The sequence below is a fragment of the Canis lupus genome, chromosome 17 (genome assembly GCF_048164855.1).
Source record: "Canis lupus baileyi chromosome 17, mCanLup2.hap1, whole genome shotgun sequence".
NCBI classification, from domain to species: Eukaryota; Metazoa; Chordata; class Mammalia; order Carnivora; family Canidae; genus Canis; species Canis lupus.
Genome location: NC_132854.1, coordinates 50,210,806 through 50,233,414, shown reverse-complemented (window position 1 = coordinate 50,233,414; position 22,609 = coordinate 50,210,806). Strand labels below are relative to the sequence as shown.

At 34.5% G+C, this 22,609-nt stretch overlaps 1 long non-coding RNA gene and 1 other non-coding gene across 10 annotated transcripts in view; both read left to right on the top strand.

The window, feature by feature from the left end:
* LOC140608082 (uncharacterized) overlaps positions 1–22,609 on the top strand; it is an 848,352-nt gene that overhangs the window by 814,562 nt on the left and 11,181 nt on the right. For 5 of the 9 annotated variants that reach the window (XR_012010065.1, XR_012010062.1, XR_012010058.1 and 2 more), the window contains 3 exons: positions 2,007–2,054; positions 9,697–9,869; positions 11,490–11,562. The exons of 2 other annotated variants lie outside the window; for them this stretch is intronic. This is a non-coding gene — a long non-coding RNA (uncharacterized lncRNA). The remainder of the gene's footprint in view (positions 1–2,006; positions 2,055–9,696; positions 9,870–11,489; positions 11,563–22,609) is intronic. 2 more of the 9 variants (XR_012010059.1, XR_012010060.1) reach the window with 2 other exon arrangements.
* On the top strand, positions 21,345–21,451 carry LOC140608489 (U6 spliceosomal RNA). Its single transcript, XR_012010512.1, has one exon. It is a non-coding gene; the product is annotated as a U6 spliceosomal RNA (small nuclear RNA).

Sequence of the window (22,609 nt, the reverse complement as noted above, 5' to 3'; positions counted from 1 at the left end):
ATAATTGGGATATAAGTGTATAAAGAGGGTTAACATTAAATATGTTTTTTTTTTTAAAGAACATAAAGTTTGTTGCTGAATTAGGAATTTATCACACTATAGAATATAGTAGAGAGGCAGAAACAGTAATAGTGACCTTATGGAGTTGCAAATATTTTGCATAAATTAAACTTTTTAATGCTCACCTTCAATGAGGTGGCTATTCTTCTTTTCCCCACAAATGGGTAAGCAATTGATAAAGTCAAGCTGTTATGTGTGATACAGCTGGGAGTGAAACCTATAGAGTTTATAACCATTGTTCCATTGATCTGTTAATACAGAGAAGCATCTTTCATATTTTTACTACTGGACAACTTTTTCATTCATGTTTAGTGTCTGTATCTCTTCTCAAAAACAATAAAAACATTATATTAAGAATACTTGTAAAAACTGAAAACAAAACAAAAATTACTTAGAATGAGCGCTTCATATTGAACTGTTTTATTCACTCACTGGGTGGAGCCCAGGGGTGTTGGAAAAATGAAAAGTGCAGATGGAGCAGAAGTTATGGAAAACAAAGTTAGTTTCTGTTCTTCCTGTGGTATGCTTCAGTTAATTGCTTTTTGAAATTAACCTTTCATTTTAAGACAATTTTAGATTTACACAAAAATTGTGAAGAGAGAACAGAATGTTTCCATGTACCCCACAGTTTTCCCCTATTATTAACATCTTAAGTCAGTATGGTACATTTGTTACACAATTAATTAATTGACATTGATGTATTATAACTAGCTTAAAATGTATTCTTAATTTAGACTCCCATGGCTAAAGTCCTTTTTCTATTCCAGAATCCCACCTATCATATCACATGACACTTATTTTTAATGTGGTTTTAAACTCCTGGGACTCCTGGGTGGCTCAGTGGTTGAGCATCTGCCTTTAGCTCAGGGTCTGATTCCAGGGTCCTGGGATCTAGTCCCGCATGGGGCTCCCCGTAGGGAGCCTGCTTCTTCTCTGCCTGTGTCTCTGCCTCTCTCTCTCTGTGTCTCCTCATGAATAAAATCTTAAAAAAATAAACTCTTTAGATATTTCTTGTTTCGATGTTGCCAACTTTGATACCACTGTCTGGGTATTTCGTAAAAATCTCTCTATTGGGTTTGTCTTGTGTTTTACTTATAATTAGGCTAGGGTTATGGGTTTGGGGGAACAAAACCACAGAGTAAAGTGCCATTTTCATCACACTGTATTGAGAAATGCATATATAATCAACATAATTTAACAATTGTTGAGGTGGTTCTTGCTCTTGAGGTAGTATTTGTCAGTTTTCTCTATTGTTATGTTATTCCTCCTACCCTTCTCTTCCATACTGTATTTTTTGGAATGATATCACCGTGCTTTTTCTATTGGCTTCCATGTTCTTTTGACACTTTCATCACAGTGGGGTTTTCTGAGTACTTCAAATTGCTTCAGGCTCATTTTGTATATTTGATGCCCCATCAGTTGACTTTTAATGTTGCTGCATGTTTTACTGTAGACATTTTTAAAAAGATTTATTGAATATAGTTTTCTCAAGCTCCTTTGTCATCTTTGTTCTCACCTCTTCTCCCCTTCTTTCTCAAACACCAGCCTGCTTTCTGTCACTATGAATAGTAATTTTCTAAAAAACTTTTTTTTGAGTTACATATCATATATTTTTCAATGTCTTATGTCACTTGGTGTAATTATGTTCATCCATGTGTTGGTTGTATAGTTAATTCCCTTTTATTGTCGAATAGGACTCCAATGAATATGAATACATTTTATATTCACATTTTCCTCCCATTCATCTGTGATGGATGGTAGAGTTGTTTCCAGATTTTGGTTTTTACAAATAAAGCTGTTCTAAATATTTGCATACCTATGTTTTCATTTCTCTTGGGAAAATATATGAGAAGGGAATGGCTATTTTATATGATAGGTATATGTTTAACTTTTAAGAGACTGACATACTAGATTTTCTGAGTAGTGATATCATTTTAAATTCCTAGGAGCAGTGTATGAAAGTTCCAGCTGATCCATATTCTTACCAACACTTGGTATGTTATCATTTTTCATTGTAAACATTCTAAAACATGTGCAATTATCTCAGTGTGGCTTAATTTGTATCTTTCTAATGAAAAGTGTTATCAAGTATCTTGTACTTTATCTGAACATCTTTGATACAGTGTTCAATCAAATATTTGATCATTTGAAATTTTGTTCTGTGTTTTCTTATTGAATGTTGAGAGCTCTTCATATATTCAGGATATAAGCCATTTATCAGATAATGATCTGTAAATATTATCTCTCAGCCAATGACTTGTCCTTTCAATTGAATTTTCATTTGTCTTAACACTGACATCAGTGTCAGATGTTCTTTTTTTATGAAGTCGAATTTATCAATATTTTTCTTTTATGGTTTGTGTTCTATTTAAAATCTTTTTCAATAGTGTCACAAAGATGTCTTGATTTTTTTTCCTCTACAAATTTACAGTTTTAGATTCAAAACATATGTTCATAATGCATTTTGCATTTACTTTCAGTGAAGAATATGGCTCAAGGTAAATTTTTTTGTATATTAATCTCTAATGGTTCATCACTATTTGTTAAAAAGACTATCTTTTGTTCACGTTTGCTAAAAATCAATTGACTCTGTATTTGTTGGTCTACTTCTAGGCTATTAGTTCTGTTTCATTGATGTATTTGTCTTGACAGAAATGCCACACCAGGTAGACCATATTTTAAACATAACCTTCTTACATGTTATTAGTAGAAAAATAGTTCAGTGTATGTATATTAGAATACATGATATGTTTCTATTTATTCTTGATAGTTTAATATTCTAATAGAACTCAATGTCTGTAAACCTTTTAAGTTTTATAGAAGAAACTATAAATAGTTGAGATATTTAGTATAGTTAGCCATTTTATTAGGTCTTAAATAGTAATATTAAAAGATAAACATGAAGCATGTGATAAATTGGAAGCTTGCACTATTTTTATGACATACAACTGGGCTCTAGAACCATTCATTTCACTATTTGTAGTCAATTCAGCTACTACTTAGAGAACAGTATGGTATTCCAGCCACTGAAATAAGATTCTTGGGAGATATCTATGTATGTAAATGCGCACGCACACACACACACACACACACACACACATATATCTGAGTCTACCTTTCAGAAGTTCACAGTAGACAGGAAAAGACAGATATATGTGACATACTATTACATACCAATATTATACCATACAATATTATGTCTGGATTTCCTTTAAAACTATGTTAACTTCCTAAAGTAGAAATTTATAACATTCATAGAATAAAAATATTTCAACAATTTTCTTTTTCCATAAGGTAATATTATAACTACTTAACTCTATTTATACATTTCATTAGTGGCCATGAGTACATGTTCAGACTGATTTGTGTCTGCATCATCCCTCCTATATTCTTTCATCTAGGCATTTGTATTCTCTGTATTGCTCTATTCTGTAATGCTCTCAAATTAAAAGCATTTGGTGCCATCAAAATTATGATTATTATATCTAGGATCAATTTTCAAATGAAAAACTAGGTATATCTCCAGAGAACCATAACCTTAAACTTATAGACTTTGAGGTTTTATTTATTAAGCCAATCTGACTTCCCTTGATTTGAGTCTGGTTACTTCCATACAGATTATACTACATGTTACAGTTCAATTACATTAAATATAGTAATCAGTGGTCCTCACGGTTTGGTGAAATCAAAGCAAAATGTAAAAAAGTCTACAAGCCATGACTAAAATTCATATCAGTCTGAAAATAACTATAGGTCATGCTAATTCAAATTTTATAGGTACGATAATAGGGGATGTTAACACCACTTTGCATCAATGGACAAATCATCCAAACAGAAAATCAACATGGAATAATGGCTTTGCATGACACACTGGACAGGATGGTTCTAACATATATATATATATATATATATGTGTGTGTGTGTGTGTGTGTGTGTGTGTGTTATATCCTAAACAGTTCATCCTAAAACAGCAGAATATGCATTCTTTTCAAGTGCCCATGAAGTATTCTCCAGAATAGATCACATAGTAACCCACAAAACAAGTCTCAACAAATTCAAAGTCATATCATGAATCTTTTCTGACTGCAACACTATGAAACTAGAAGTCAACCACAAGAAATACATGGAAGCTAAATACCATGCTACTAAACAATGAATGGGTTTACCAAGAAATCAAAGAAGACGTCAAAAAGTACATGGAAATAAATGAAAATGAGAACACAATGATCCAAAATTTGGGGGATCCCTGGGTGGCTCAGCAGTGTAGCGCCTGCCTTTGGCACATGATCCTGGAGTCCTGGGATCGAGTCCCACATCAGGCTCCCTGCATGGAGCCTGCTTCTCCCTCTGCCTAAAATCTTTGGGTTAGAGCAAAAGTGGTTCTAAAAGGGAAGATGATAGCAATATAGACCTACCTCAAGAAGCACGAAAAATCTTAAACAACCTAACACACCAAAGGAGCTAGGAAAAGAAGAACAAATAAAACCCAAATCCACCAAAAGAAAGGAAATAATAAAGATTAGAACGGAAATAAATGATATGCAAACAAAAAACCAATAGGACAGATCAGGAAAAAATATCAACAAAACTGATAAAAGTCTAGCCAGATTCAGCAAAAAATACTCAAATCACACACACACACAAAGACTCAAAATCACAAATAAAAGAGGAAAAATAACAACTAAAATCACTGAAATATAATTGCAACAAAATATTATGAAAGCCTATATGCAAACAAATTGGATAACTTAGAAGAAATGAATAAATTCCTAGAAACATATCACCTACCAACACTAATGTAGGAAGAAAAAGAGAATTTGAACAGACCAATTACCAGCAATGATGTTGAATTCATAATAAAAAAAACTCCCCCAAACCCCAAAAATCCAGGACCAGGAAGCTTCACAAGAGAATTCTAAGAAATATTTAAAGAAGAGTTAATATCTATATATCTATCCTTCTTAAACTCTTCCGAAAACTAGAAGAGGAAGGAAAGCTTCTAAATTCATTCAATGAAAGCAGCATTATCCTGACCAAAACTAGATAAAGACACTACAAAAAAAAAAAAAAAAGAGAAGTACCAAACAAAATCTCTATGAATATAGATATAAAAATCCACAACAAAATATTGGTAAACCAATATCAACAATATATTAAAAAAAAAAAAAATCAGGGCAGCCGGGGTGGCTCAGCAGTTTAACGCCGCCTTCAGCCCAGGGCCTGATCCTGGAAACCTGGGATCAAGTCCCACTTCAGACTCCCTGCATGGAGCTGCTTCTCCCTCTGCCTGTATCTCTGCCTCTCTCTCTCTCTCTCTCTCTCTCGGTGTGTCTGTCATGAATGAATGAATGAATGAATAAACAAACAAACAAATTAATTAATTAATTAATTTAAAAAATATACCGTACACCAGGAGGGGAGATGGGTTATGGGAATTAAGGAGGGCACTTGTGATGAGCACTGGGTGTTCTATGTAAGTGATGAATCACTAAATTCTACTCCTGAAACTAATATTATACTATATGTTAACTAGAATTTAAGTAAAAACTTGAAATATTAAAAAATAATAAAAATTTTAAAAATTAAAAAAAAATCATACACCACAATCAAGTGGAATTTATTCCTAGGGTCCAAGTGTGGTTCCATACTCACAAAACAATCAATGTGATACATACTATCAATAAGAGAAAGAATAAAAATGGTATGATCATTTCAATAGATGTAGAAAAAGTATTTGACAGAGTACAACATCCATTCATGATAAAAACCCTCTGCAAAGTAGGTCAAGAGAGAACATAACTCAACATAATAAAGGCTGTATATGAAAAAACACAGCCAACACCATATGCAATGGGGAAAAACTGAGAGCTTTTCTTCTAAAGTCAGGAACAAGACAAGGATGTCCAATCTCACCGCTTCTATTTAACATGGTACTGGAAGTCCTAAGCACAGATTACACAATTTAAAGAAATTAAGGGATCCAAATTGATAAGAAAGAAGTGAAATTCTCACTATTTGCAGATGACATGATAGTATATGTATCAAACCTAAAGACTCTAACAAGAAAACTACTAAAACTGATAAACTAATTCAGTAAAGTCCCAAGATACAAAATCAATATACAGAAATCTGTTGGATTTCTATACAGTAATCATAAAGCATCAGAAAGTAAAATTCAGAAACCAATTTCATTTATAATTGCATCAAAAACAAAATATCTAAAAAAAAAAAAATGGTGAAAGACATGTACTTTAAAGACTATAAAACACTAATGAAAGAATTCAAGTTGACACAAAGAAATGTAAAAACCGGGCAGCCCCGGCGGCTCAGTGGTTTAGGGCCACCTTCAGCCCAGGGCGTGATCCTGGAGACCTGGGATCGAGTCCCACATTGGGCTCCCTGCCTGGAGCCTGCTTCTCCCTCTGCCTGTGTCTCTGCCTCTCTCTCTCTCTCTCTCTCTCTCTCTCTCTGACTCTCATTAATAAATAAACAAAATCTTAAAAAAAAAAAAAAGAAATGTAAAAACCAAAAAAGTTGGAAGAACAAATGTTAAAATTTCTTTACTACTCAAAGCAATCTACAGATTGAATACAATCCCATCAAAATACCAACAGCATTTTTCACAGAACTAAAATGAACAATCCTAAAAGTTGTATGGAACAAACAAAAAAAAGAACTTGCATAGCCAAAGCAATCTTAAAAAAGAACAAAGCTGGAGGGATCCCAATTCCAGATTTCAAGTTGTATTACAAAGCTATGGTAATCAAAACAGTATGGTACTGGCACAAAAACAGATCCATGGATCAGTAGAATAGAATAAAGAACCCAGAAATAAGCCCACAATTATATGCTCAATTAGTATTTGACAAAAGAGGAATGGATATACAACAGGGAAAAGACAGTCTCTTTAACAAATGGTGTTGGTAAAAGTACACAGCCACATGCAAAAGAATGAAATTGGGCCACTTTCTTGAGCCATACACAAAAATAAACTCAAAATGGATTAAAGACCTAAATATGAAACCTGAAACCATAGGAATCCTAGAAGAGAGCACAGGCAGTAATATCTCTGACATAGGCTGGAGCAATATTTTTTTAGATATATCCTGTGAGTGAGGGAAATAAAGGCAAAATTAAATTATAGGACTTCATCAAAATAAAATGTTTCTGTACAGCAAAGGAAAGGCAATTTACTGAATCAGATAAGATACTTGCAAATGACATTCCTGATAAAGGGTTAGTATCCAAAATATATAAAGAATGGATACAACTTAATACCAATAATATTCCAATTAACAAATGGGCAGAGGATATGAACAGACATTTCTCCAAAGACATACAAATACATACATACATGAATACACACATACAAATACCCAATGCACACATGAAAAGATGCCTAGCAGCACTCATCCTCAGGGAAATGCAAATTAAAACAATGAGATATCACTTCACACCCAGCAGAATGGCTAAAATAGAAAACATAAATGACAGGTGTTGGCAACAATGTGGAGAAAATAGAAATCTCTTGCACTATCGATGGGAATGCAGCCACTATGGAAAACAATATGGAGGTTCCTCAAAAAAAATAAAAATAGAACTACCCTATGGTCCAGGAATTGCAATACTGGGTATATATACCTAGAAATACAAAAACTAATTCAAACAGAGACATGCACCCCTGTGTTTATTGCAGCATTAGTTACAATAGCCAAATTATGGAAGCAGCCCAAATGTCCATTGATCAATGAATGGGCAAAGAAGAGTTGATATAGATATCTATATATTTATCTATATGTATATACAAACACAATAGAATATCTTTTCTGTCATAAAAAGAATGAAATCTTGACATTTTCAACAACATGGATGGAACTAGAGAGTATAATGCTAAGTAAAATAAGTCAGTCAGAGAAAGACAAATACCATATGATTTCAATTCTATGTGGAATTTAAGAAACAAAACAAGTGAGCAAAGGGAATAGAGGGACAAACCAAGAAACAGACTGTTAACTTTAGAGACCAAACTGCTGGTTACCAGAGGGGAGGTTGGTAGGAAGATGGGGGAAATAGGGGTTGGAGATTAAAGAGTATACTTACTATGATGAAAAAAAAAAATGATTCTTTAAAAAGAGAGAGAAAGAGAGAGAGAATACAGTGATAAAAATAAATATACCAAAAAAAGAAATATTAACAATTAGAAATTATAATTTTTAAAGAAGCTGTTATTTACAACACTTCCAGGAAATACAAAGTAGAAAGGAATAAATCTAATAAGACATGTAGAAGTCCTTGGAGATACATTGCTTTTAGAATTATAATATCCCTTTGGAGAAAACATAGACAATATATGTATCCACACATGTGCTCTAAATCTGAGCACTTGTTTCCAAGTGCCTAAGTAGAGATCTGAAACATGAATTAACTCTCTGAAGGGAGGAAGGTGGGGAGAAGTGTTCTGGACAAGGAAAGATTTTTTTTCCAGCATCTGAAAAAAGCATGCTGTTGATGCTGAAGAGCAGAGTGGAGAGTCTAAGCTAAAGCTTGAAAATGGGAACCTGAAGTCAAATTGTACAGACATTTTATTAGTCTAAGTACTGAAGTTTATACCTTCTATTTCATGCAGTGGAAGGCCAGAGGCAGGTTTAAGTAAGTGAGTGACCTAAAAGGTTTGCATTTTTAAAACAACTAGAAGACCGCTTTGTGGATTGAAAGAGGTCTGAAGAATGAACGCAGCACAGTCTCTGCCTTCATTCATTCATTTATTCAGCCAGCCAGTCCAGTCCACTCTAGACAATGGTCCCTGCTTTCAAAGAGCTTTCATTGTACTGGAAAAGGAGACAGATACTGAACAAGTGAGCACAATATATAGCTTTTCAAATGGAAGTAAATGCTGTGGAAACAGGGAAGGGAGTCGAAAGTGCAGGGGGCTAGGGCAATTAGAAAAGGCCCTGCTGATAAAGTGACACTTTAGTAAAGAGTGGCAGGAGAACATGAAAGATGACTGGGGGTAAAAAGGGTTAAATTGTATTCCATTTAATTTTTAAGCTAAGAAATACTAGAGTACACTATACTTCAAAGAGCCCAGTATCTGTGGGTAGTAGTGAGTCGTGGTTTCAGATACCCACTTCTTTTTGGAATTCTCTGCACTTTTCACATCTTAAAGAAAGCTTCTAGTTCTCCCAGGGCGCTCTTCACCAAAATAACTTTGCTTCTTCCCTTATTGCTCTGTAATGGCTGTGATGTAAAGGACTATATGCTGAACTTTGTGCATCCCCAGACCCTGCCTACAGCATTAATAAATACTGTGGAACTCTGTCAATTGAAAGAAAAATCTTACTCTTACTTACATTTTTTTAAAATGTTTCCTTTGAGTAATATATTCCTGAGTTATTCTTCATGCTCCTTTGAACTAATTTGTTCAATCTTCATTCAGAACTTACTTATTGATCACTTGCAATGTACCAGGCACCGTGACCAGTGTTGGGTTTTCGGTAGGTAAGATAAACATGGCTGCTTTGCTGATAAAGCTTCTTAGAATTTAATAAGAAAGGGTACATATTCTTAACACCCACTGATAATGTGCTTACATTTGGAGAGGAAAGCTATTAAATTAAATAATGTGTTTTGATTCAGCAAACCAATGTGAGTGCTCACCTCCTTGACAAGCATTGTGGCTGAAGTAACATAGATGAATGAGACTCAGTTCCTGCTGTAATGGAGTCATAATCTAGCAGAAGATATTGACTACAGAATTCGAGCAGAATGAATTATAGTGTGATTGTTTGACTTGAGTCTGTGGGAGCACAGTAAGTGAACAATGTTATCTGTTTGAAGCTTTGGAAAAATTCTTATGTTATCTAGGAAAGTTAAGTGTTATCTAGGTCCTGAGTTTGGAACTGATTTGCTAAATAAGATCTTTCCAGGACATTCTCAGTGGAAGATAGAATAAATCAAATCCAGCATGTAGACACCTTCAGTGATTTTTCAGAATTATTAACCAGCCTTAATATCCATTAAATATTTAAGGAACAGCATCATATCATCAAAAATGTGTCAATGCCTAGTAAGTAGTGAGAGTTGCTATGGGAATGTGACTCCCTTATAATTTGAGATTGCAGGTGAAGCTATTTTTCTATTTTAGTCTTTTTTATAAAGTGGCATAAGAGTTATAGTGGTCAATATACAGCTTACAAAAATAATTGCCTCTTCTGTAAATTAGTAAGGTAAATGTAATTTTTGTGGTTTTTTTCTAATATATTCAAAAACAACTCTATTATATTCTTTCATTAATTGCCATGAATTAGTTTAACCCAAAGTCAATTTACAAACTCACCCATCCTACCCCTATGGATTCAGTATCACTTCTAGTTGTTTTTTTATTCCATTTCATTGAGAAATTTAACACTGTAGAGACCTGCTTCCATTAAAGTACTGCTCATTCTGTTAAAGTAGGTCATTCAGCTTGTTTAGATCTCTTGTACAGAGTGCAAATTACATGCAAGAATGTCTTTATTTATGCAGTTAGCATTTTTCTTCAGAATTCATAATCTTTCATTAAACTCTCAAAAGGAACCAAGACCTCAACAGCACTTGAAATTCTTTTTACATTTTCTGGTCCTTGGCAAACTTGAAAAGACTCCAGTCAAATATTTTCATGAAAGCAATAGAAGTTGCTTTTCAAGAGTAAACATATATATATAATATTTTATAGAGAGAAAACACAGGGTGAAGGGAAAGAGGAGGGGCAGAGGGAGAGGAGAAAGAAAATCTTAATCCATGTCCAGCATGAAGCCCAACACAGAGCTGGATCTCAGAACCCTGAGATCATGACCTGAGTCTAAGTCAAGACTCACACTTTTAACTGAGTGTGTCACCCAGGCACCCCTAAAATATTTCTCTTAAAACGAAAAGAAAAAGTTACTTCTCATGGAACCCATTACACAATTCATTCATAGTTCTATCCTTATCAGTGGTATGTGGATTATTCAAGATTGTCAGCTGCTAATGTCTGAGATGAAATTCTATTTCTGTAGTATATCTCGCATTTTATATAATATACATCACATAATTGGGCCTCCATAGATTGGAAAATTTGAATGAGTAAAACACATGAGTTCCTTTTTCTCTTCACTGTTCCTGGTTCAGTAAATATAGGATGACATATACCTAATTGCGCTGCCTTGACATAGTTTGTTTTGTGGCTACATCCATTTCAGGACATAAACGGTAACTAACTGGTTATAGTAAATGTTTGAATAATATAAATGCATAATAACCACTTAATTAAAACAAATTAACATCTATAGCTGCTTTTGTTTACTCAAAAACAAACAATAATGAACATATTTCACCTTTAGGTATTCTATTATTTGTAAGTCTATTTTCATCATTCATGACTCATTTTGTTGTCCTTTAATATTACAAAGTTGCCAGTGGGGAGTCTGAGCTGAAATGCCTGCCACACGAGGATATGACTACATTTTAATGAAATCAGCAGAAGTGAGTCTCAGTGCATTTTCATCATAATTTAAGGTCTAGTTGAAGCATGATAAATGATCCTTGTCTCTGATCATTATGCTACCTGAACAGTGATATGTCATTCATGTCTTCCCATTGTACTTTTGGAACTGCCACAGGGGTAGCAAATGTACAATAAATACATCCCTTGATTAAATTTATATTTCAGAAAAATTCAATGTGTTAGAAAAATGAGTACCAAACTTAAATATAGTTGAGAATACTGGAGTAAAAAAGATTTTACTGACCACTCTTGACTCCATCCCTTATCTTATGGCTCAGAAACAAAGAACCAGGTATACTAAATATTTTCCCCAAGATGATTACCAGTTACTGTTTGATTTAGAATTAGTACACAGGATGTTCACATATATAGTCATCCTATAAGCATTTATTGAGTGATTGCCATGTTCCAAACACCATACTAGGCATATATTGAGTTAAAAGACATATTCTGCTCTGAAAGCTTTTGGGTCAAATAGGAGTGACTGACATTTTAGTAGGAATAATTGCAATACAGAGCAAATAAGAAGACCTCCAAGACAGTTTATGTAGATGGTTCAACGAGGCCATAGAAGATGCAAACAGGTCATTCTCATGAAATCAAGGAAGGATCCATACGGAGGAGATGAGTTGAAAGACAAGTAAATGTAATCTAAAGAGGAAAAGACTAAAGGAACTACACTTTGACCATGACAGAATTTATAACTCAACTAAGGGGTATGTACTTGAAAATAAAGGAAAGTCACTGAAGTATTTAAGCGGGGAAGTAATATATTAATATAATAATACATTTTCTGTTTATAGAAATATTTCTGGTTCCAATATGGAAGTTGTATTGGAACAAAAAGAAATAAAACAGAGTAACCATTAAAATGCTTTTGTAGATAGCTAGACAAGAAATTATGAGGAGCTGGGAATATAAAAGTGATAAATGACATGAAAATATTATGAGTATGACTAGGGATATGAAAAGTATAGAAAAATAGGAAAAGCTTGCTCCCAGATTATTGGCTTAGAAAATTGATTAAACAGTGAGGCTATCTGAGGCAGATTTCCAGAATTCCATGTCTAATGCCAATTAGAGCATAGATACCCTTGCAAGTGTGTCAGGGCAAAGAAAAAAGAAAAATCAGGATAAAAATGATACTTCTGGGTAGGACACTGTTTTATTTAGATATAATTTAGAGCATTATTTTATATTAATGTAAACCCATTTATATATGAATTACGTCTTCAAGAAATAAAACTACAAAGAATTTTGTAATTTTGGTATGTGACTTAAAGCAATGAATCCTACATAGGTTTAGAGTTATTGAGACTTCTTCCGCCATCTGGGTTCTCTAGTAGAATATGTGAGTAAAGCTTAAAACATGCATGTTAATTCATCCTGATTGCTGAGAAATGTGGTTTTCTGTGTGATTGCTGCTGTTTTTAACATTATCTGTAATGCTGGAAAAAGTCAGGTATCTGTTGTTTCTGTTTTATAATGAGAAAAGGCTTTCATACAGGGTTTCTGGGTTGCCAAAAAATAGTATAAGTATGTCCTGAAATATAAAATCCAAATTTAACTATTAGCCTGTATTTTTGTTATATTGGACAACCCATTTTTTGTTGATAGCCATTCCCTATTTGCAGGCTATGAGATTTGGTGGTTTCAAAAAATCTTTTTTTTTTTTTTTTTTTAATTAATGAACCACTTTTTAAAATCTGGTTTAAGATGTGTTATTTATTCTATAGAAGTAACTCATACAAATTTTTCTAATAACACTTAGTGTTTACATAACTTCCCGGATTATGGTGATTTTTTGCTCATTTCAAATGAATTGAGGTAAACTAATTTTCATTTAATTACTTTTTAAACCATGTTCTCACAGGATTTCTAAAGAAAATTCACATGAATTCCCAGTTAACTGTTCTAAAACTCTAGCAGTAACTAAACAACCTTTCTAATATACTTCCCTATATTAGCCACTTTGCCTCATTGTAGATGAAGTATTACCTCTAACAGTCAGCTGAGACTAAGCATAGACAAAAAAAAAAAAAAAAAATCTGATATTTTAAAAATTATACCACAACCTCAGCTATAAATTAAGACTTACTGGATTCTGGGAAATTTGGTGGAGTAGTAGCACCCTGAACTCAAATCATCCCATGGATATCACTAGAAAACACCTATATCAGTGTAAATAATGTAGAAAATGAGCCAAAGTCACAGAACAGCTAAAGGTAGAAAAGTAGCCACATTGAAAATGATAGTAAGTGTAGACACATAGGAACCAAATCAGACCTGCTAGACTTGTCTGCAGGAGGGAAGAACACTGTAGGCATAGAGAAAGGAGAGAAGCTGACCCCTGCCAGGCATAGGAGACCCACACTGGGAGATGAATCCTCATAACATCTGGCTGTCTAAACCAAAGGGATTTAACTTTGCAAGTTCTTACAATCAGGGGGACTCTACCTCCTAGAACTTTGAAAATCAGACAGTTTGGCCCTGGAAGAGCCTGGAGAGCAATGGGAAACTGAGTCCCAATCTTAAAGACACAGCACAACAAACAGGCCTGTTGAGATGTAGCATAGAAGCAGCACTTTGGAAAAAGCCTGAGTCATATGGGAAGGAGATGTGTTTACTAACCTCAGCCTGTGCTGGAGAGGCAGGGATCTTTGGGAGACTTCTGTAAGAACAAAAGATCTAGTAGGCCCATTTTCCTCCCCTGTTCCCCAGCCTGGATACATGGACACTTGTGAGAATGAGCACAGCATACTCATCTCCATAGCTTGCTAAAAGTACACCCCACCTGTGCACTCTTCTTTGGACCTAACCCTACCCACAACAGGCAAAGAGAGACATTTGCAGATGACTGGACTGAAGGCAAATGTGGCTCAGCTAAACATGCATAACAGACACCCCTGAAGGGCCAAGTCCAAGTGAACAAGGGATATTACACTTCAAGGCACCTCAGGATATCATCCTCATAAAGCCACTACTTGCAATAGCAGAAGATATATCTGACTTTCCTAACACATAAAAACAGACTTAGACAAAATGAGGAGAGAGAGAAATATGTCCCAAATGAAAGAGCAAGAGAAAAATCACAGCAAGAGACCTAAATGGAAACAGAAATAAGTAATATGCTTGAGAGAATTTAAAACAATGGTCATAAAGAGATTCACTGGGTTTGAGAAAAGAGTGGAGGATCTCAATAAGACTCTACATAAAGAGATAGAAAACATAAAAAAGAACAGTCGGAGATGAAGAATTCAGTAACTGAAATTAAAAACACACCAGAGGGAATAAGTTGGTTATTCTTCTTCTGCTAAGAAGTAGCAGAACCAATCAGCATCAAGTAGGAGAGAGTAATAGAAAGCAATCAAGCTAAATAAGAGAAAGAAAAAAATAATAATAAAACAGGAGAATAGATTAATGGAAACAGTGACAACATCAAACATAATCCCATTGGAATTGTAGGGATCAAGGGAAAGAAGAAGAAAATTTATTTGAAGAAATTATAGACAAAAGCTTCCCTAATGTGGGGATGGAAACAAAAATCCAGATTCAGGAGGCACTAAGAGTCCCCCAAAAAATCAACCCAAAGAAGTCCACACCAAGACACATAGTAATGGAAATGGCAAAGAATAATGATAAAGAGAGAATTTTAAAACCAGCAAAAGAAAACAGTTACATACAAAGGAAACCCCAGAAAGCTATCAGCTTATGTTTCAGCAGGGACTTTGTAGGCCAGAAGGGAGTGGCATGACATATTTAACCTGCTGAAAGGAAAAAAGCTGCAGCCAGTAATATTCTATCCAGCAGGCTATCATTCAGAATAGAAGGATAGAGTTTTTGAGGTTTTTAAAAAATATTTTATTTATTTATTCATAAGAGACAAACAGGCAGAGAGAGGCAGAAGGAGAAGCAAGCTCCTCACGGGGAGCCCAATGCGGGACTCCATTCCAGAATATCAGGATCACACCCTGAGTCAAAGGCAGATGCTCAACCACTGAGCCACCCCAGTGTCCCAGGATAGAGTTTTCCATACAAAAGGTAAAGAAATTCATGACCGCTAAGCTAACTCTAGAAGAAATGTTAAATAGAACTACCCTATGATCCAGTAATCACATCCAATAAATCACTTTATTTACCCCAAAAAATGCAAAAGCACTAATTTGAAGGGTATGTGCACCCATTTTTTATTGTAGCATTATTTACAATAGCAAGTGTCCAGAAATGCATGGATGGATAAAGAAGTTGTGGAGGATATCTGTGTATTTACTGGAAAAAAAAAAATATATATATATATATAATGAAAAACTATTCAGACTTTAAAAAGAATGACATCTTGCCATTTGCAACAACATGGATGGATCTAGAGAGTATCATGCTAAGCAAAATAAATCAGTCAAAGAAATACAAATACCATATGATCTCATTCATGTGATTCATGTGTGGAATTTAAGAAACAAAACAAAAAGGGGCACCTGGGCTGGCTCGTGGTTGAGCCACAGGCTCAACCTTTAACTCAAGTTGTTATCCTGGGGTCCTGGGATGGAGTCCTGCATCAGGCTCTCTGCAGGGAGCCTGCTTCTCCCTGTGCCTCTGTCTCTGCCTCACTCTCTGTGTATCACTCATGAATAAATAAATAAAAGAAATAAATAAAACAAATGAGCAAAGGATTAAAAAAAAAACAGATTCAACTATAGAGAAGAGATGGTTACTGGAAGAGAGGTAAATACACTTATCTTGATGAGCACTAAATAATATATGGAAGTGTTGAGGGGCACTTATGAGGCTCAGCCAGTTGAGCATCAACTCTTGATTTCAGCTTGAGTCATGAACTCAGGGTCTTAAGGTTAAGCCATGTGTCGGGCTCCATATTTGCAGGCGAGTCTACTTGAGAATTTCTCTCCCTCTGCCCCTCCTCCCATGTGTGTTCTTTTTCTCTCTCTCTTAAATAGATAAATCTTTAAATTATTTTATATATATATTCCATATATATATGGAAGTGTTGAATCACTATATTGTATGCCTGAAACTAATATAGTACTGTATGTTAGCCACACTGGAATTAAAATTTAAAAGATAATAAAGTATCAGAAGATTCACTAACAAAAAAATGCTGCAAGTAAAAGTGAAATGTTCTTACTGATTAATAAATAAACATATAAGCATAGAGGTGATGGATCTGTTAATTAAATTATTGGGGAAATCCTTTCACAATGTATACATATATCGATTCATCACCTTGTATACTTGACATATCTTACAATTTACTTGTCAATTATACCTCAGTGAAGCAGAGGGAAAAATATTTATATTGAGGTGGGTGAAAATTAAATGCCTAAAAGCAAATTGGATTCATCTTTCTCCTCATTGACAAGAAAATTTTGATCAGATTGAAGACTCTTCCTTTTTATAAATTTTGTAGGTAAATAACAGGGCAATTTCTTTGGAATTTCCCTAAGGCTTAATGACAGGATGATTAATATCAGGATGCCTTCTAAAGAACAAGAGGTTTGTCTAACAACCTAAATTAAGCAAAAAAAAAAAAAAAAAAAAAAAATTTCCCGAAAATACTAAAGTCCCTTCATAGGCAGAAGTGATCACAGGTAGAAGTGACAAAAATAAAAAGAGAACAGCCCCCCAGCCCCCATATCTTTTTTAGCTATATAATTCTATAGTAATGCTCATAAAATCATGAACATCCTTCTTTTTTCTATGATTCTTTATCCCAAGAGCCTTTGATACTCATAGTTAGTGAAAAAAGAAGTATCTTTTTTAGTGACAACATTGGCTTTAATTAAAAATGTATGACAGAAAATTCATCACTTTAGTAATGTACTTACTTTGTGTCTATTAAGGATAGCCTTTGCTCCCAATAAAGTTATGTAGGCACAGTTGTTCTCTAGTCATTATAATGTGATTTTCTTAATGAGATGGTTTTATTTTCACTTCAAAATGAAATAAAATATATTTTATTGTACTCTCTTTGGGTCTATTGAAATTATGAAAAGCATAATGCTTATTAATGACAAGTGAAGAAAGCAATGGGTAATATTCTCTTGTCCTTCCTGCCTGCCTCTGAAAATGATGATAATTTTAATTTGAACTAGGCATATTTTTAAAATGTTCACCATGTGATACTTCTAGGTTGAACTATACACTTCTTTTTTATTATGAATCTTACAGGCACTATAGTTTGAATTACTTTTTTTCAATCATAAAAACATTTATATTACTACTATTGATTTAAACATTAAGGGTTTCAAGATGCAGTCTTTCCCAGTTAGTGATATTTATGGTATACATTTTCATAAGTTTAATAACCACCATTGGAGGTGAGATTATTGTTATTATGAAGTTTTAAAAGGGTCTGGCTATTTTCTCATAAGCAAATGCTATGCCAACAAAGCTCAGCAGTGTTATCTGTTTTCATAGGATTTTTCTAAATCAAATATCACATTTTATTGAATGGTGAAAATATATAGAGATAGAATCAGTGGAATGAATTAGCTAAAATTAAATACATTTTTACTTATGCGCAGTACCACTCATCTTAAAATGCACTGTATTTTCAATTATTTAAATATATAGTTATCAAATTACTTTGAGAATTATATTATTTTTTAAATATTGTTTCTAAAATCTATATAGATTCAGTGAAAAAATGGCTACCCATAACAAAGTTGCAGTAAAAGCAAACTTAAAAGCCTTAATTTAGGAATAGAAGTGTGGCCTTTACCTTCAGACTAATATTCTGAAAATTTGGGGTAATTTTATACTTCTTTCTAACCTCTTTATAATTCCTCAGAGAATTCTTATTTCATTTGTATTTGCTTAGAATGTTTTGCTAATAGCTTCTTTTCAACATGGCTTTAGAATACTTCTTAGAAAAGTTACTCTATAAATATATCACATCAATTCTAAAACATATATTGAGTAAAATATTCACCAGCTGATAAAGTTTTCAGTTATTTGCATAAGTTTAGCCAATAGTGGAAATAAATCACTTCATCAACCTTCTTCTTTGTTTTTCTTTTCATTATTTTTAAATTGCCCTAATGCATTTTATTCACCTCTGATCCTATATTCTATACCCACCTCTGAATTCTGAATCCCACATCAGTAAGTAATGCTTAGTTTTGCCTCATGTCTTGGATCAGAGTAATGGAAATTTGTGGAAATAATATTTCCGGTGATAATTTTTATTAAAAAATCTTCAGAGGAGGATGAGAAGATGGCAGAACTAGATAACACATCAGTGTAAATAACCCAAAAAATGATCCAAAATGTGGCAAAGCAAACTCCACAACTAAAGGTAGAAAAGAGACCACATCACAGAAGGTAGGAAGGTGGAGAAACAGTTCGGGAGTGAAATGGACCATAGTGATCTGGGGTGAGGAGTGTATAGAGAAGGGAGAGAAACAGACTGAGAATCTGCAAGGAGAGAATCACACTGGGAAACCTGCACAGTGTAGGCAAACTCCTATAACATTTAGCTTTGAAAGCAAGAGGGGCTGAACTTTGTGAGTTATTAGAATCAGCATAATTTAAAGCTTGGAATTTTAAAAATCAGCAAGGTAGGCTCAGGGGGAACCTTGAGGATGTCAGGAAGTCAAGCCCCCACCTCTAAAGAGATAGCAGGAAAAACAGCCAGTGGAGATAAGGTGCAGAAGCAGCAATTTGAAAAATGCCCCGGGGAAGGGAGAGGGATTATTCATTCATTGCAGAGCTGACTCTGAGAGGCAAGAATCTCCAGGAGACTGCTCCAGGAACAAAGGGGCTAATAGATACCATTTCCCTCACCCACTCTCTCCCCCAACCAGCATAAACACTTGACCACCTGAAAAAACCAGCACAGGGCTGACACTCACTACCTAACTTGCTCACACCAAGCCCCACATAGCAAAAATCCACCTCTGACAGTTACACTCGCCTCAGTCCTGGTACCTTGAACTCCTCCCCTAGAATATCAGTTCAAACCTCTAACAACACCTCATCTCCTGACCTGTGGATTTTGTGGGCCTTAGTTCTGGCTGCAGTGGTTAGAGGTCACATTTCACAAGCAAACTAGCATACCCCTTGTTAAAATGTGTGGTCCCTAACCAGCCAGAGACCAAACACAGCACACAACAGGCAAAGAGTGTTTGCAGACAACTGGAATGAAGGAAAAAGAGGACAGCTCAACAGCAGGGTACATACAGCATACACAGGAGATACTCCCTGAAGCACCAGGCCCTAGAGAACAGGAGACACTTCACTGCATGGCACTACAGGATTTTTTCTTTATAAGGCCCTTACCTTTAAAGGCAATTTTCCTAACACACAGAAACAGAGAGAGTTAGACATACTAAGGAACCAGAGGAATATCTCCCAAATGAAAGAACACCACCAAACCACAGCAAAACAGATATAAGTAATATAGATACTCACTGGACTTAAGAGTGGAGGACATAAGATCCTTAACAAAGAAACGAAGAAACAAATGAAGAACACAGCAAATGAAATTGAAAAGACATTAGATAGAACAAATAGCCAATTAGCGGAAGCAGAGGAATGAATCAATAAGCTGGAAGAGTAATTGAAAAATTAACAAGGTGAATAAATGAGAGGGAAAAATGTGCATATTGAGACTAGTCTTAGGGAACTCAGTGACTCCATCAAGCATAATATTCACATTATTGGGACTCATAGGAAGAATAGAGAGAAAAGGGAGCAGAAAGTATATTTGAAGAAATAATAGCAGAAAATTTCCTTACTCTGGAGAAGGAAATAGATATCCAGATCCAGGAGGCACAGAGATCCCCACAAAAATTCAACCCCAGGAGATCCACACCAAGACTCATAGGAATGAAAATGGCAAAAAGGATAAAGAAAAACCTTCAAAGCAGCAAGAGAAAAGAAGATAGTTACATGAAAAGGAAACCCCATAAGACAATAGCAGATTTTTCCAAGCCAGAAGAGCATAGCATGATATATTCAAAGTGCTGAACAGGAAAAAATCTGCAGCCAAGAATACTCTATCCAGCAAGGCTATCATTCAGAATACAAGGAAAGATAAAGAATTTCCCAAAGAAAGGTTAAAAGAGATCATGATTACTAAATCAGCTCTTTAAGAAACATTAAAGGGAACTCTTTGAGTGGAAAGACTATAAGTGATAGTATGAAAACTAAATCACAAATGCAGTAAAAATTAGTATTTCTGTAAAAATCAGTCAAGGGATTCATAAAATTAAAGGATAGAAAACATGGAACCATTTACTTAAAATTTGGGGAGAAGGGTAAAGAATAGATTCAAATTTAAGTGACTATCAACTTAGTATACACTGCCATATGCAGAAGATGTTATATGTAAACCTAATGGTAACTGCAAGTCAAAAAACAGTAATAGATATACACAGAATAAAGAGAAATGGGTGTAAGTATATAACTAAAAAAAGCCAACACCATGGAGGAGAGCTAGAGAAGGATGAAAAATGAACTACAAAACAATCACAAAACAAGTATCAAAATGGCAATAGATATCTCTCAATAATTACTTTGAAATTAAATCAATTAAATTCTCCAATCAACAGAAAACGAAGTGGATTTAAAAAACAATAATAAGACCCATCTATATGCTCCGGGTAAGGGACTCATTTCAGATCAAAAGACACCTACTGACTGAAAGTGAAGGGATGAAATTTTTGTCATGCAAATGGATGTCATAAGAGGGTCAGAGAAGCAATATTTATATTGGCCAGAATAGACTTTAACATAAAGACTGGTGCTCACTTTGGCAGCACATATACTAAAATTGGAATGATACAGAGAATATTAGCATGGCCCTTGCACAAGGATAACACAAAGACTGGAATGATACAAAAAGGGATAAGATACGATAAGAAAGAGGAGAATCCAACAAGAAAATATATCAATTGCAAATATTCATGCACCCAACATGCGAGCACCCAAATATATAAAACAGTTAATAACAAACATAAATTTACTAGTCAGTAGCAATACAATTAGAGTAGGGGACATTAATACCCCCACTTACATGGATAGATCATCCAAACAGAAAATCAACAAGGAAACTGTAGCTTTGAATAACACACTGGACCAGATGGCTCTAACATCAGTCTATTCAGAACATCCCATCCTAAGACAGCAGAATACACATTCTTTTCAAGTGCACATGAAACATTCTTCAGAACAGATCACATATTAGGCCACAGAACAAGCTTCAAAAAATTCAAAGGATCAAAGTCATACCATGCACCTTTTCTGACTTCAATGATATGAAACTAGAAATCAACTACAGGACAAAATCTGAAAGAGCACAAATAAATGGAGGCTAAATAACATGCTACTAAACAATGAATGAGTCAAGCGAGAAATCAGAAAAGAAATTAAAAAATTACATGGAAACAAATGAAACTGAAAATACATTGGTACAAAATCTTTGGGATGAAGGAAAAACAGGTCTGAGAGGGAAATTTACAGCAAACTTCCTACCTCTAGGAGCCTACCTCAAGAAGCAAGAAAAATTTCAAACAACCTAACCTTAAACCTAAAGGAGCTAGAAAAAGAGGAACAAACAAAACCCAAAACCTGCAGAAGAAGGAAGGAAATAATAAAGATTAGAGCAAAAATAAATGATACAGAAACTAAAACAAAACCAAAAAAAAATAAAAAAATCAGTGAAACCTGGAGCTATTTTTTGAAAAAGTCAAGAAAGTTAATAAACATCTAGCCAGCTTCATCAGAAGGAAGTGGAAGAGGAGGGGGAGGAGGAGGAGGAAGAGGAGGAAAAACAGGTACTCAAATAAACAAAGTCGTAAATGAAGTAGGAGAAATAGCAACCAACACTACAGAAATACAAGCAAATATAAGAGAATATTATGAAAACATTATGCGAATACATTGGACAGCCTTGAGGAAATGGATAATTTCTGAGACATAGGTAACCTCTCAAAGCTGAATCAGAAAGAAACAGAAAATTTGAATAGACTAATTACCAGCAATGAAAGTAAATCAGTAATCAAAAAA